The following is a 13,645-nucleotide window of genomic DNA, read 5'->3' on the forward strand; positions in this document are numbered from 1 at the left end:
TCCTGGAACCACCTCCCAGCACCACCACCATCATTTGGCTTACTGCATTCATTTATCTATCAGCTCCCTTGAGAAGATGACGGTCCAAATTTCCAGCCTGCCTTTGCATTTCCACCTGCAGGCTGCACCTCGGGGCCTCCACACTCGGCCGAGGGTACAACCAGCTACATGCCAAGCCAGCTATTTAGCAGCTAGGGAAACTGAGGCACAGACAAGCGAGGTGACCTGCCCAGGGACCCCCAAGCCATCGTTCAAGCTGAGGTCACTCCTTTAGAGGACAAGTTTCTACTGATACGAAGCCAAGAGGCTTCTTGGAGTGTTCGAGACCTTCAGTGTTGTCCCTTTCACCAACATACAGATATGAAGGAGATCAGAATGCAAATACAAAAGAAACAGAGAGGGGGGGAAAAAAAGAAGACTCTGAATAGAGATATGGAGGTGAGGCCAAGGAGTGTCAGAGATGGAGGGGGGAAAAAAAATAGTGAACAAGTAGGAATACAGATGCCATGAAGAAGTGAAGAAAAAGAAGAAAAATACAAAAGAAGCAAAGATACCAAGAAGGAAGGAGATGGTGAATGGCAAGAACAGAGTTAATGAGAGCCAGAAATGCAAGTTGGAGAAATGTTGATTTTATTTAGCATTAATTGCAGGAAAGAGCCTATAAAGTGTGGTAAAAAATTATTAAGTACCACTATGCAATGCCAGCTTTATGCCAGCCATCCCTATGAAGCAGGTGTATTATTCCTAGTTCCCTAGGTATAAATAAATAATTGCTTTCCCACATCTTTTTTTATGATGGCATTTCATTATTTTTTACTGCCATATTGTTACGGTTCTGAGTCCTCCGGAGCAGATTTGGAGATCGGCCGGCGTGGGAGCGTGCACGCATGCGTGTACACGGGTTGGCACGCGTGGGACGTGGGCACTGGACAAGAGGTACAGGGTCTCCCCCGTGGTTCAAGCTCTGACAGCAATATCCAGGTGAATACGGACAGGAAAGCAGTGGAAAATTACAGGTACGGGGTGATGCGCATCACATCGCTCCAGAGGGAACAGCTGTAATGGCCAGGTCACCCCGGTCAGCTTTGCCGAGACCGGGATTGCCCTGGGACAGAACTTTGTGGGGGACACCAGGATGGTGCAAGCACTGGTATCACCTCAGCCCGTTTATCTTGGTGTCAGGGACATGGAGCTGGGGCTTCCCTGAGATCCCAGCCATCCATGACTCCCGCCTGCATGTACAGAGATGAGAAAAGAAAAAAAGCAAACCTGTGCTGTGCTCCACTTTTAATTTTCTGCTCATGATCTGCCCATATGCTCGTCCTGGCGTTGTTATGTGCAGGCTCCAGTATCGCTTTAGTTAAGAACAACGAGGGCAGAGCACGTTTTCCTGAGCAATGTTTATATCAGCATTTTCAGGCTTGTTTTATCGCGTCTCACACTTCTCAGGAGACTCAGCAGGGAGATAAGCGCTGGATGCGTTTTCCTAGCAATGTCTCTTGCTTCAGAGGAGGCCACCAAAGACGTCTGGGGAAGCAATGATTCCCTGGTAATGCCTCAGTCCAAGCTCTGACCTGGAACCGTGGGCTCTGCAAATACACATAAATCTTCAGCTCACGTCCAAATCATTGCAAGGTTCAGTGAAAATAGCAAAACTGCCAGTGGATCTAACCGAAGCTTTAATCCAACTCCAGCATGATTTATGGGCTCAGGTGGAAACCATGAAGCACGATGGCTTCGGCCCCGAGCCAGAGGATGGGCTGCTGCCCCAGCCCCAAGGTGCTGTGATATGGTGCTGAGGAATCAGGGCAGCAAGAAGCACGGATGAAATTAAACAGCACAAACACATCCTAACAAAACCTTCCACCCCTAACAAAACCTTCCACCCCTGTGCATCACGTGCTGAGTAAATGTAGCTGACACAGATCAGACCAGTGTCCTGCTCGAGGACATAGGAAATGAAACAAAATCAAAGAATACAAAGGGCAAGCAAGCAAGAAAACTTTTTGTTTCTGCTTAAAAAATAGCAATCAAGTAGCTCCACCACTAAAGGAATTCTGTGAAAGTGCTGTGCTATTTCAGGACATTTGTAACGGCTTTTTAATATTTATTCCCCTCTCAAAATACTATCATGGCTAGCATTTGACTGACATTTTTTTCTACCCAAAAAAAAAAAATCTTCTCAGTTTTCTAGAGAACAATGGGTGCCACATCACCTTGGAAAGTGTCACATCACCTTGGGAAGATGTTTCTGTTCCCTGCTGCCAGATTTGCCCCCAGCCAGGAGAAGGAATGGTTATCTCCGCAGAGCATCACAAAGGCCATTTCCTCTCCTCTCCTCTCTCTGGCCCTGCACGTTAGCTCGGAAAAATGAACCACAATAGCAATTAGCATCAGATCCCAGGTGACGTGACCAAGACTTCTGACCGGTCTCCGTATCAGCACCATGTGTCACTGATAACCTCCAAGTAATCGCCGTCCCGCAGCCAGCCCATGCACACAGAGAGGTGGCTGGGCAGGGAGGGGATCTGCATCCCCTGGTGCCAAGTTCATCTTTTTTCCCAGTGCTCAGCATCCCCCTCCCGCGCATGTAAATCTCCAAAGGGAAACAGTGCATCATAATGTTTGACCGGCCCGGTAATCCCAGGCAGGACGTTACAGCAACACCTGCAAGGCGCTGCGGCTTTTCCAGCTGCGACTCCTGTTATTGTGGCACGGGGCTTCCAGCGTCCCCGCGGGGCACCCGCAGACGGCCGTGAGCTAATAACCGCAGCGCAGACGGTTTACGACACCCCGTGGGATTTTGGGTCGCAGAGCGATGAGGAACGGGTCACCTGGCATGGGCCTGGGGACCGGGGAAGCCAGGAGGGAGACGCTTGGGAAAACATCTGATGCTGAATGAGGTCGGTTGGCTGCAGCGGTAAGAAATGTACTGCTTCACCTTAATACCACATCAATGTCCTCGTGCAGACAAAACCTGAGACAGCCTCTTGATTTCTCACAGCTATTTTCCCATCTCAGCGGCAGCAGGAGTGAGATAGGAGGTCACAAAAACCCGCCCGCCCCAGCTCTCCCTGTTACAGCCTGGCACATCTGTCCTTGTCAGGTCCCGCTATTTCTTGAGGTGGATGCTGGCAAAAACAGAATCCACAGGGCTCGTTCTCTCCCTCTCTTCCAGTGCAAAACCAGAGGGATTCCCAGCTCTTCTCACTGGAAGAAGTCAGCTTGCACTGAAAGGGTTTTTGCAGGACCTATGTTGTAAATGAAATGAGATTAGTAAAAAGTTTTTTTTTTCTTTTTTTTTTTTTTAAAATCAAGTGAAAGAGTGTGACAAGGAGTCAGGAGCCTGTCTGCCATGGAATATTCCTGCAGTACTCGGGGGCTGTGGTTTGTTTTACTAGTGGTGACTAGTTCAAGCCACATTTAGTCAATAAATATGAGATATGAGGTCACCCCGCCATTTAGCTGTTACCCTGTCTACATATTTCACAGCTGGGTAGTAACCTTTTAACTAGCATCTACCTCGGTGGGGAGTCTCCATAAAAAAAGAGCCAGGATCCCTTGGTCGTGGTGGGGGACCAAGGCGCAGGAGCACCACGGGGATTTCTGAGCAGGAGGGACCGCGCCGGGCCTCGCCTGCTGCTGCTGCTGGTCCGCAGCCAGGCGCTGCCCAGCCGAGCCCCCGGCTCCGTGAGATGGAGCCGCACATCCCACGTGCCAAACTTTATCTCAAGCTCCCCCTTCTTCCACGTGGAAATGGGCCACAGGAAAAATTCCCTCTAATTTTCCCTAATTTCCAAGTGGTCAGTTGCTCCTTTTAACCGTGTCTGACAGGATTTAACAAAATCAACTTCTTCAAATGTTAATTCGCCCCTGCCCGAGTCCATAGCTTCTCTTCTGTGCCTTAGCCTTGCCCTGGGATGAGGAGGACATCTCCCTGGCTTCTGAGCTCATAACTCAGGCTAAGTCTGGTCCAGATGGAGCGTTCCCAAGTCCATCAGCCAAGCTTCCCACCAGCACAAGGTGCAACGAGAGCAAACTTTCCATGATGGTGCCAAGTAAAACCGGGAAAAGAAGACGGACCCCCAGCTCTGCCCTGACCCGATTTGAGACCTCCAGGGTTTCAAGTAAATGGATCAGCCGCTGCTGTCCCCGCAGTCCTCCTCCGTGCCCACCCTGCCTCACCTCCGGCACAGCCCCGCCGGGGGCTCGGCCCCAGGGACGGCGGCAGCAGTCCACAAGAAAGCAGCAGGGGTGAGAAGGGAGCCGAGCCAAGGCGCCTGGCCCGCCTCCAGAAAGGTATTTAGGTACCTAACAAAAATGAGATGCTTGAGTGGATATGGCGAGAAGCGGGCAGGGAAGAGAAAGCAAACCCACCAGCGAGAGAGGCCGTGTTGAGGGAAGAAAGCCGTGGAGCAGCCCACGGAGCTCTGTTGCTTTCCACCAGGAACCAACGTCACGCCGGCCTACGTGCGCTGGAGGCAAACAGAGCCACAGGACCTCGGCTGGCCCTGGGCAGGCCTCATCCTTCCCTGCACAGCGCGGTACCTGCGGCACCACTGCCAACAGCGAGCCCAGGGGCGGGGGGAGAAGCGCCCGCCCATGGAGCAAGGTGCTGCGCTCCCTTCCAAGCATTGCACACAGTCTCCAAGAGGCCGGCCAGGAAAGCAGCAGCGGCCTGGCGCTGGCAGGGCCGTGGCGATGGCTCGGGTGAGCGGCCGGCTCCTGCCCCCGGCACGCCGGGAATCCCAACCCGGCTCTGCCTCCCCGACGTCACGGCCCAGGCTCGGCACCAGCAGACGCGGCTCCGGCGCCGGGAGACGAGGCCGGCTCCTCCCAGCTCAGCTGGAGCCTCCAAAATCGGAACCTCTGCTGTCAGCTGCCTTTTATAGGGCTATAAAACCACAAGTTCATGTACAGACGTTGGCCGGCATCAGCCTCGGCCACCTTCAGCATCGCTTCTCGACATCTCGCACGCGCGCGGCCTCCGTCCCCAGAGCCTCCTTCCCTCGCGCCCAGCCACCGGCAGCCCCGCAGACGGACAAGAGGACACGGAAAGACGGCCATACAGCTACGCCAGCCCCAGCCAAGTGGAAAAGGTACAAGCGAGGCAGTGAAGCATGCCATCTTCAGGCCCCCTGCGTCCTCACGGTGCTTGGTGGCCCTTCCCTGCCCCGCCAGCACCGGGCCGCAGCCCCCGGCCCCTCGCGGCATTTCGGTGGCCGTGCCTGACGCTGTCATCGGGCGCAGGGAATAACGCGTCCGCTTGTAATGCTGGGCCCTGCGACAAGAATAACATGAAATAACACTGCACCCACCCACTGAGAACACCAAGTGTGTCACACTCCCCTGTGTCATGGGTTTAAAAATAGCCCCACCGGCGGCCTTTCCCCCCGCCCCTTTTCTTTTTATTTTTCCATTTATTTATGGTTTTTTGGACACCCAACTCGGCCAGGTGGAAAAAGTTTGCAGCAGCGCCGAGGCAGAGGACGGTGACGGGTATCTGCTTGTTTTACGCTAAATGGGATGAAAGGGAAAAGAAAAAAAATAAAAAAAAGGTTTGCAATTACATGTTCTTTGTGGAGAGGTGTGGCCACTGGCACAGGGAGAGGTTTCAGCCCAAACCGCACAGACAGATGCTCAGGGAGGTGGCTTTCGTGGCCGGTGCAAATACACAAACAGGGGCAGCCTGCAGCTGAGATTTTACGGGAGCGAAGGGATTAGAAGCTAATTGAAAGGCTGAGGAAGAATTTCGTCCTCCTGAGGGCTTCCGCTTTGCGTGAGCCGTTTTGCCCAAAGCTGCACGAGAACCTGGCAGCAGCGGCAGGAGGAGGCAGGTCCCCGTGGCACGGCTCGGGTCCCTGTCCCACTGCCAGCGGGTCCCCAGCAGGGGCACAAAGCCAGCAGCACACCACGGTCCGTACCACGCATCAAGACTTCTCCCAGCCCTTTCACGGGTTGCAATTCCTGCGCGCGTACCCCCAGATAAACGCCGAGGTTATCGTTAAATCACCGGTACTCGTGGTAAGCTTTCAACACGAGGCGTCCACAAACGGAGGCATCTGGGAGCAAGGTGTGGCTGGAGAGCAGCCAAAAGCAAACGAGTCAAATAAGGGGGCACATCACAGGTGTGAGGGGAATTTTGCCGGCGGAGAATCAGGGTTTCAAAGCAAGGCTGAAGGAATCAGCAGGTTGGGAAAAACATGGAAATGCAGGAGAAAGAAAAAAAAAAAATCCAAAATAAAAGCTAAATCTACGTTACCTTGATTGACCTACCAGCTTCACCAAAATTGCTTTAAATTGAACTGAGGACAGCTGCCCTTTTAATGGGTACATCTTCGTGCTGAAGGCGAGAGGAGTGTGAGCAGCAAGCGAGGCAGCTGCGCACAGCTGGGGGGGGCATTTGCACCCAGCAGAGCTGCAGCACCAGAGGGTTTACGTGGAACTTGGGCAGAAATGCACAAGGTCTGTGCTCATCTGCAAAAGCCCGCTCCGAATCAAGTGAGAAAAGCACGTTCCCTTTCCAACAGCCCCTGCAAACACCTGTCCAGCCATCGGATGCTTCCAGCTTCAACTTCCAAACGCCTCCATTTCAGAGCTCTTCCTCTGAACTGAACCTTTCTCCTGGTACCTCCTGTGCCTACAAACACACTTTATATCAATGGCGGAAATAGTCCCAGCTTAAAATATTACATCAGGTTAGGTTTTGTAGATTTTTTTTTTATTAGATAAAAGCACAACCACATGACACCCATCTAAAAGTACTTTTAATTTTTGAAGAAAACATTTGGCAGATGCAAAGCCTGGAGGGCAGAGAGCTGTGGCTGAAGCCCAGCCCCACCAGAAAAGTTACATTCACAAATTTAACAACTCTGTTCTGCCCAACAAGGTGCAAAACTGTCAAGAGCCGGACAGCGATGTTTCCATCATCTTTTCAGCCTTAATTTAATCGTGCAGAAAAAAGGCTTTTGAGCTATTTCTGATTCTTTTTCCAGGATGGGAAAAGGATAAAAACAATGCCATGGGAAGAAGCCATGAGCTTAAAATCTCTCCCCTTAATTTTTTTTCCCTTCTTGCTTTCTTCCACAATAGCAGGCTGAGACATCAAATCAAATTGCTGGCCTAACGCTCAGCTGCTGCAGGGTAGGAAAAAAGCAATCGAGTGGTGCCTACAATTGCCATGTTGTGGCTTTCGGAAGGCTCAGCTGCTGAGCTAATTTGGTGCAGCTTCCTGTTTTTCTATGGCTAGGTAGAAGGAGAGAGGAGATGCAGCAACTCCGAGCTGCTCCAGCAACAAGCTTACAGCTCTTGTGATTCCGAGCTGAAAAATCCCAGCGCAGGGTGCTCAGAGCCCATCGGCGATACCAAGCGGAGGCACTTTGTCAGCTGCAAGGGAAGGGTCTGCCACCTGCCTCTCCCAAATGAAGGGCAGAGGGCCGGACTGGTTTGGTTTTGTAGCAGGGACCTGGGCTGGTCGGCAGCTGGGAGCTTGCACAAGCCTCTCCCCCAGCTCCGAGCGGTCTTTGCTGGTGGCCCTCGGGTGGAGAAATCCCCGACCCTGCAATGCTTAAGGCTGGTGTAGGAGCAACAGCTTCATCGCTATTCTGCAAGTACAATGACAATATATCTTATCCGACTCCACAAAGTCTCTGCAAAACACACACTCAGCCAAGAGTGCATGCATATGCACGGATGTATAAGTACTGCATGTGTATATATATACACACACAGTACATACATATTCTTAATATATGTATATATCTGACACGTTACATGGAATGTACAGAAAGCAATTTCCTATTTTAAGGAGCCTGATCTCCTAATGTAACAGACCAGCAGTAACACTCGGCACCATGCTGAGCCACAGAGCCGTGCTCAGCTCCTCCGACGGGCACTGCAGGCGCAGGGATTGCAATTCCCAAGCCCATGTTAAGCAGGGGCTGCTTGTAGCTGGCCCAAGGTCTCCAAAGCAAGGAAATGCTGCTTATAAACGTGCTTCTTCCGGGGAGCCTACTCAAATCTCTGCCCGCCTCCCTTCACCCAGCGCATCTGTGCAAATAAATATGAGGCACTTCAAGCAGCAGCCGTCCCTCCCGCATGGGGCACGCTCTCATGCCTAATCAGTAACACAAGGAGGCTGCGCATGCTACAGCCCCTTGTTTGAACATCTGCTGTCCCTAATAGGAACACCAAAGTGCAGCACACGACAATTCCTGACATGGATTGTGATAGATGGATGCTCAAAATGCATTTCGTAATCTGCAGCAGGGAAGGGGTTCACTGCTGCCAGTCGGTCCCATCACTAGCACAACATCTACCGTCTCCGATTAAGTGACGCTGTGGCCAGGGACTTCAAAAAGGACGGGATTATTGTTTAATTGGATTTCTGGTCTCAATTAGGGCAGAGGGAAACCAAATGCAAAGCTGACATGGAAAGCTGCAGACATCTGTAACAACAAGTGGCAAATTTACAACGCCCCCGCCTTGGAGCAAGCAACCAGGACACAGACCTTTGTCTCGAGGTGCCCGGAGACTGCCCCCTGCTCCCAGATGAGCCCAGAGATACTTCAGCAAGGAGCAAATATAAGGAAATGTTTTCTCCCTTCCCTGCAGCACCGCGGCACTGGGATGGTACCAGGAGGAGCGGGTTCAGCAGGTGATCTCCGACCCCTCCCTGCCTCCAGAAACAGGCTTGGATGCAAGAGCCAGGCTGGATTGAAGGGGGCAGCACCCCGCAGCTCGCTGGAGAAGCCTCGGGAAACTCAAATCGGTTTCACCCTGAAATCAAACAGAGATTAGGGCCGAACAAGCAGCTAAAGCAAAGTCATGGCCGGGGCCACACGTTGCAGCTCAGATGCCGTGTGAGGCTAATTGCTGCAGCCCAAAGGTTGGAACGGCTGCGCAAGCGTTTCCACGTGGCACTGGAGAACCAGCCCTGGAAGAACCAGAAGATGAAAGAATCGGCACAGAGGCACCAACAGCTGATGGCCCACAGGAGAGGCAAAGCCCCTGCAACCCGCGCAGCTGCTGGCATGGCCAAACACCACACATTAAAGGGCGAAGGCCGGGCTCCTGCTCCTTTCTCGTGCTGGCTCCGTGCTGCAGCTCTCCTCTGTTGGCTGCCATTCAGGCTCATTCAGGCCTCCAGAGCGCATTGTTTAACCATATCTTGCCAACTGATATAAACTTTGGGTTTACATGTGTTTGCATGGGGCATACGTACCGATAGGGATAAATTCTGGTTTTTTTATGGAGTAACCACAGCGATTCCACGTAACTCCACTCCCACCCCAGAATCACAGAATCACAGGGCTCCCCATGCCAGGCAGGGACCAGAAATGATCTTAACATCCAGCAAACTCCTCCATCACACCGCGCACCGTGCTGATACATTGGAAAAAAAAGAAAATGAATGCTGCTTTTTTTTTTTTCCCAAAAAAATAAAAGGCCAGTTTCTCGCAGAGCCGCTCACCAGCATCCTCGGAGCAGCCAGGCCGTGGCACCGAGGGCAGCAGCTGCGCTCCCGCGGGCTGCGGCTGGGGCGCGCGGGCTCAGCGCCGCTGCAGGGAGCCCGGCCGCGGCACGCCGCGCAACCGCCTCTTATTTATGACACAGGTTATAATGGTCGGCTGCAGCCACGGAGGAACTCCCAGCAATTTCCACCCTCAGCAGACACAGGTTTTCAGCGCCGGCTATTTTTGCTTCCCACAAGTATTTTCATTTAGCTGGTTTAAAATCAGGGCTATAAACGGAGGAGGTTGGATCCCGAGTGGGTGCGAGCAGCTCTCGCTCCGTCGAAGTCCAAAGGAGATGCTGCCGTTCTCACCCACACAGCATGGGATTACTGCTTGGCCCCTTTCCAGAGGGGCTTCCAAGCTGGTTTTTCCTTTCTGCTGAGCAATCTGGAATTTCACTTTCCTCCACTGTGCATTTTCCTCGGTAGATGGAGGGGAAGAGGGTTCAGCACAATGTTTTTAATGCTGCTGCTCAAAAAGCCCTGGAAGGAAGCCTGGTTTTAGAATGCATCAGCAGTAGGACTGAGAAGTGAAGGCCCAGTGCTCACCAGCAGTCCATCCTACAACAAGGCAAAAATTCAAATGAAATCTCACGGAGATGGCACAAACACAGTAAAAAGAACAAATGCTTAGGGGGAAAAAAATAAAAAAGCACAACAAACCTCAAGGACTGCAAGCACAGTGGTTACAGAAAATGGATGCAAGCATAAGTGTGTGATTCAGAGTCTTGTCTGAGTGTCAGAGGTTCAATACTATTGCCTCCAATTTAAATCATTTTTAAAAGAAGTGCAAAAGAAAGGTGATGAAAGGGCCCTAACGTTGTTCCCTGCTCTGAAAAACACAGCCCACTTGTGCACTGTGGTAAAGTTTTGCATTTTGGCTAGACATCGCGTGCAGGGCTGTGCTGAAGCCTTTGCTTATTTTTAAAAGTTGAAGTCACTGGTGATCCACGGAGGGAGAAAATGCTTTTTCCTTTGAGGAAGATGCCGTGGGAGCAACATCTTCCGGAGGGAGGGAGCACAGCTGCTCCCAGGGGACCTGGGGGGCTGCCCCATGCATCCAGGTGCAATAAAGCACGGGCAAAGAGCAGAGCTCGGAGCTCCACCTTCTCCTGCTTTGTGGCTGGGGCCTGCATAACTGCACTCCTCTCCTGCTTTGGAGCAGTGCTTGAGGCTGTTGTTCACAAGGGGACATCACAAGCTGGGGCTTTTCCCCACCAGCATGGCACGGAGGGGTGGCAGAGCCATGGCACCCACGTGCGAGGACGGGCACGCGGGCAGCCCCACCAGGCACACACCACAGCCCCCCGAACCCAGGAGAAATCACCCAGCGCCAAGCCATCCCCATCCCCGAGGGCACAGGGGTGGCAGATCCAACAGACCCCGATCCTCACCTCCAGAGGCACAGGGCAGCAGGTTTGGATATACCCGGCCTGGCTGCCGGCCTCGCCCGGGATTCCTGGTCGGGAAGGCTGAACCCTGCGCCTTCTCCAAGATAAATACGCCGGGCTTTAGGCAGTTTACTCTATGGAGGCCCTTTGCCGCGGCCCGTCTGCTCTGACCAGACGCTGGAAGTGCCGCGGCACCGTGCACCAGCCCGCGGCGAGCAAGCCCCAAACTCCTCCTTGAAAGCGTGGCCCTCCGCAGCCTCGGTCTGCACAGAGACCCCCGGCAAAGCCCGGGGGAAGCCACCAGTCCCCGCAGGGAGATGATGGAGAGCAGCACGCTGCAGGATCTGGCCCATTGCAGTGCCATCCCTGTGGTGAGCCCAGGCTCCGTCCCGCAGGAGCTGAGCTGTCGACGTCCCGCACCCAGCCCCGGCCCCTTGCTGGGGTCCTCAGTGGAGCCAGCACGGCGCAGAAACCCATCGCTCTCCGAAGGGGACAGAAAAGCCAGGGACAGGCATCCAGGGACAGCATCCCTGGACTGGGAAACAGCCGCTGTGCTGATGGAAACAGCCTTGATCTCACTTTTTTTCTTTTTAAAGTCCTTTTTTTTCTGTATTCTTTGGGCACCCAGACCTTTCAGGCACTGAGCTGGGCTTGATAACCTCACCTGGCAATGGACCGTTTCTGTCCTTGCACTGAAGCTTGGATTTAAGCTTAGCGTGAGCTACCATTATCATCCATCTCCTTTGTAATGCAGGCCAGAGACTTTCACAGCTGTATCAAAACAATAACTCCTGGTTAAGCCTGCCACAAATCTTCTCCGTGGATGTTCCCTCTGTATTTTAAAGAAGGATGGAAATGCACAACGAACACCCTTTCATTACAGCAACCTTGTGGGTTTGGGGTGTCCACGGACGTGTGTATGTGTTTGTACCAAAAGATAAGCTGAATAATTGTATGATTTCTTTTTTTTTTCCTCCCCCTCTGCTTATGCAGTGAGTTACTAATATCCTGATTGGAACCAGATTTGCATGAATTAGAAGTCGAAATTGGAGCAGCAACTGCTGTGCAGAGGATATAAAGGGAATAAAATGAATGGGGTATTAACCTTCAACCACTGAATATTAATCAGTGTTTCACAAAAAAGAAAATACAGAGGCTGCCACACTAAATATTTTTAGCATTTATTGACGGGCTTGATTTCCTCTCTCTTTTAGACCTTTTGCTTCCAATCATGGACCATAAAAAATTGCATAGGGGATGGGGGAGTAGAGGGAGGGAAGGAGTGAATTAAAAAAAAAAATCATCCATTTTCTCAAATGCTGGATGGTATTTGTGAGTTATGCAACACAGAAAACCATCTCACAAACAGAGTACCTTAGCCCACAACTGATCTGTTCAACAGCTCGTTTCTCCAAGTCCCAAACCAAACAGAAATCTACCCAGAAGTACAGCGAAGCCTTCGGAAATGAATGCACGATAAAGAAATAAACTTCTTAAAAACTAAACTTCCCATGTGCTGAAGAGTAAAATGCAGCTGAAAATCAGCCCAACAAAAGAACCAGCTCATTAAACAAAGCCTTTTTTTTGCCCAGTATGCTCCAGTGCAGTTCATAAAATACCACTATGGAAAAGAAAATCACAAAATCTTACCAAAACACCCCTTGAAACAGTGAAATCTCCGTAGCGCTGGAAATATTTTGGCCTGAGAGCAGCATCCAGGGCTCAGCGGGGATGCTGCATCGCCCGGCTTTTGCTGGACCACTTCACCCGCTCCCAGGAGAGTGGCTGAGTCGGGCAGCGTGCTGCTGCTCGCAGCGGGGGCCACGAATTTCTGCCAGCCGGAGGTGCTGGGACTCGTGGCAAACACCTCGAGCACGTGTCGGCGTGCCAGTGGTGCTGGGTGGCGGTGGAGTGAGCAGATGGGTGCCACGGGTGGGTGGAGGCAGCTGCCGGGACCGAGGATGGGACCCGGGGCTTCTTTGGGGTTGGCAAACGCAGCCCAGTGCAACCTCCCCAGAGCGAAACACCGAAATCAAATCCTATGGTAGTGAATGAACCATGTCGTGTCACCAACAACATCTAAAATAACAACAACAAAAAAGGAAATTCAGAGAGACTTTTCTTTCACAATTTCTCCCCTGCAAAACTTGGCATGGGAGGATTTTGAAGCCAGCTGTCCCTTGAAACCTCTTTTCACCAGAGACAAGTCCCCCTCTGCCAAACACTGCCGCCCTTCTCCTCGGTGCACCTTTGCAAAGCAGAATTCATTTGTTTTCATTAACTTCTTATCAAGTTACCTGGGTTTGTTTCAATGCTCAGAACGTATTATAAAGAGAAAGGGAGAGAGAAAGGGAGAAAAAACAGCGGTAGGTTTTCAGGAAATAGCAAGTTCTTTTTCACTGAGATAGAAATCATTTGGCAAGCCGCAGTGAAATACTTCTGGGTTCCAGAAGAAAGCAAGGAGGGCAAAAAGCAGGCGAGCAAAGGGAAGATGCTAATGAACCGCAGAGGAGAAAAAAAAATAAAATTTAAAAGAAAACGAAAAAAGAAATATCAAACTCAATATTAAACATACATCCGCATCCAGCTGGTCTGGGGGGAGCCTGCAGTGTGTCTCTAGGTCACCAGGCAGGAGCTCAGGCTGCTGTCCTGGGAAATGGCTAAGGATAGGTGGCGTTCCAGGCCCAGAAATAACTGCCATTTCGAATCTTTTTGCCAAAAACCCCTAAGCACCAGACCA

This window comes from Anser cygnoides, chromosome 19, assembly GCF_040182565.1.
Source record: "Anser cygnoides isolate HZ-2024a breed goose chromosome 19, Taihu_goose_T2T_genome, whole genome shotgun sequence".
Lineage (NCBI taxonomy): Eukaryota > Metazoa > Chordata > Aves > Anseriformes > Anatidae > Anser > Anser cygnoides.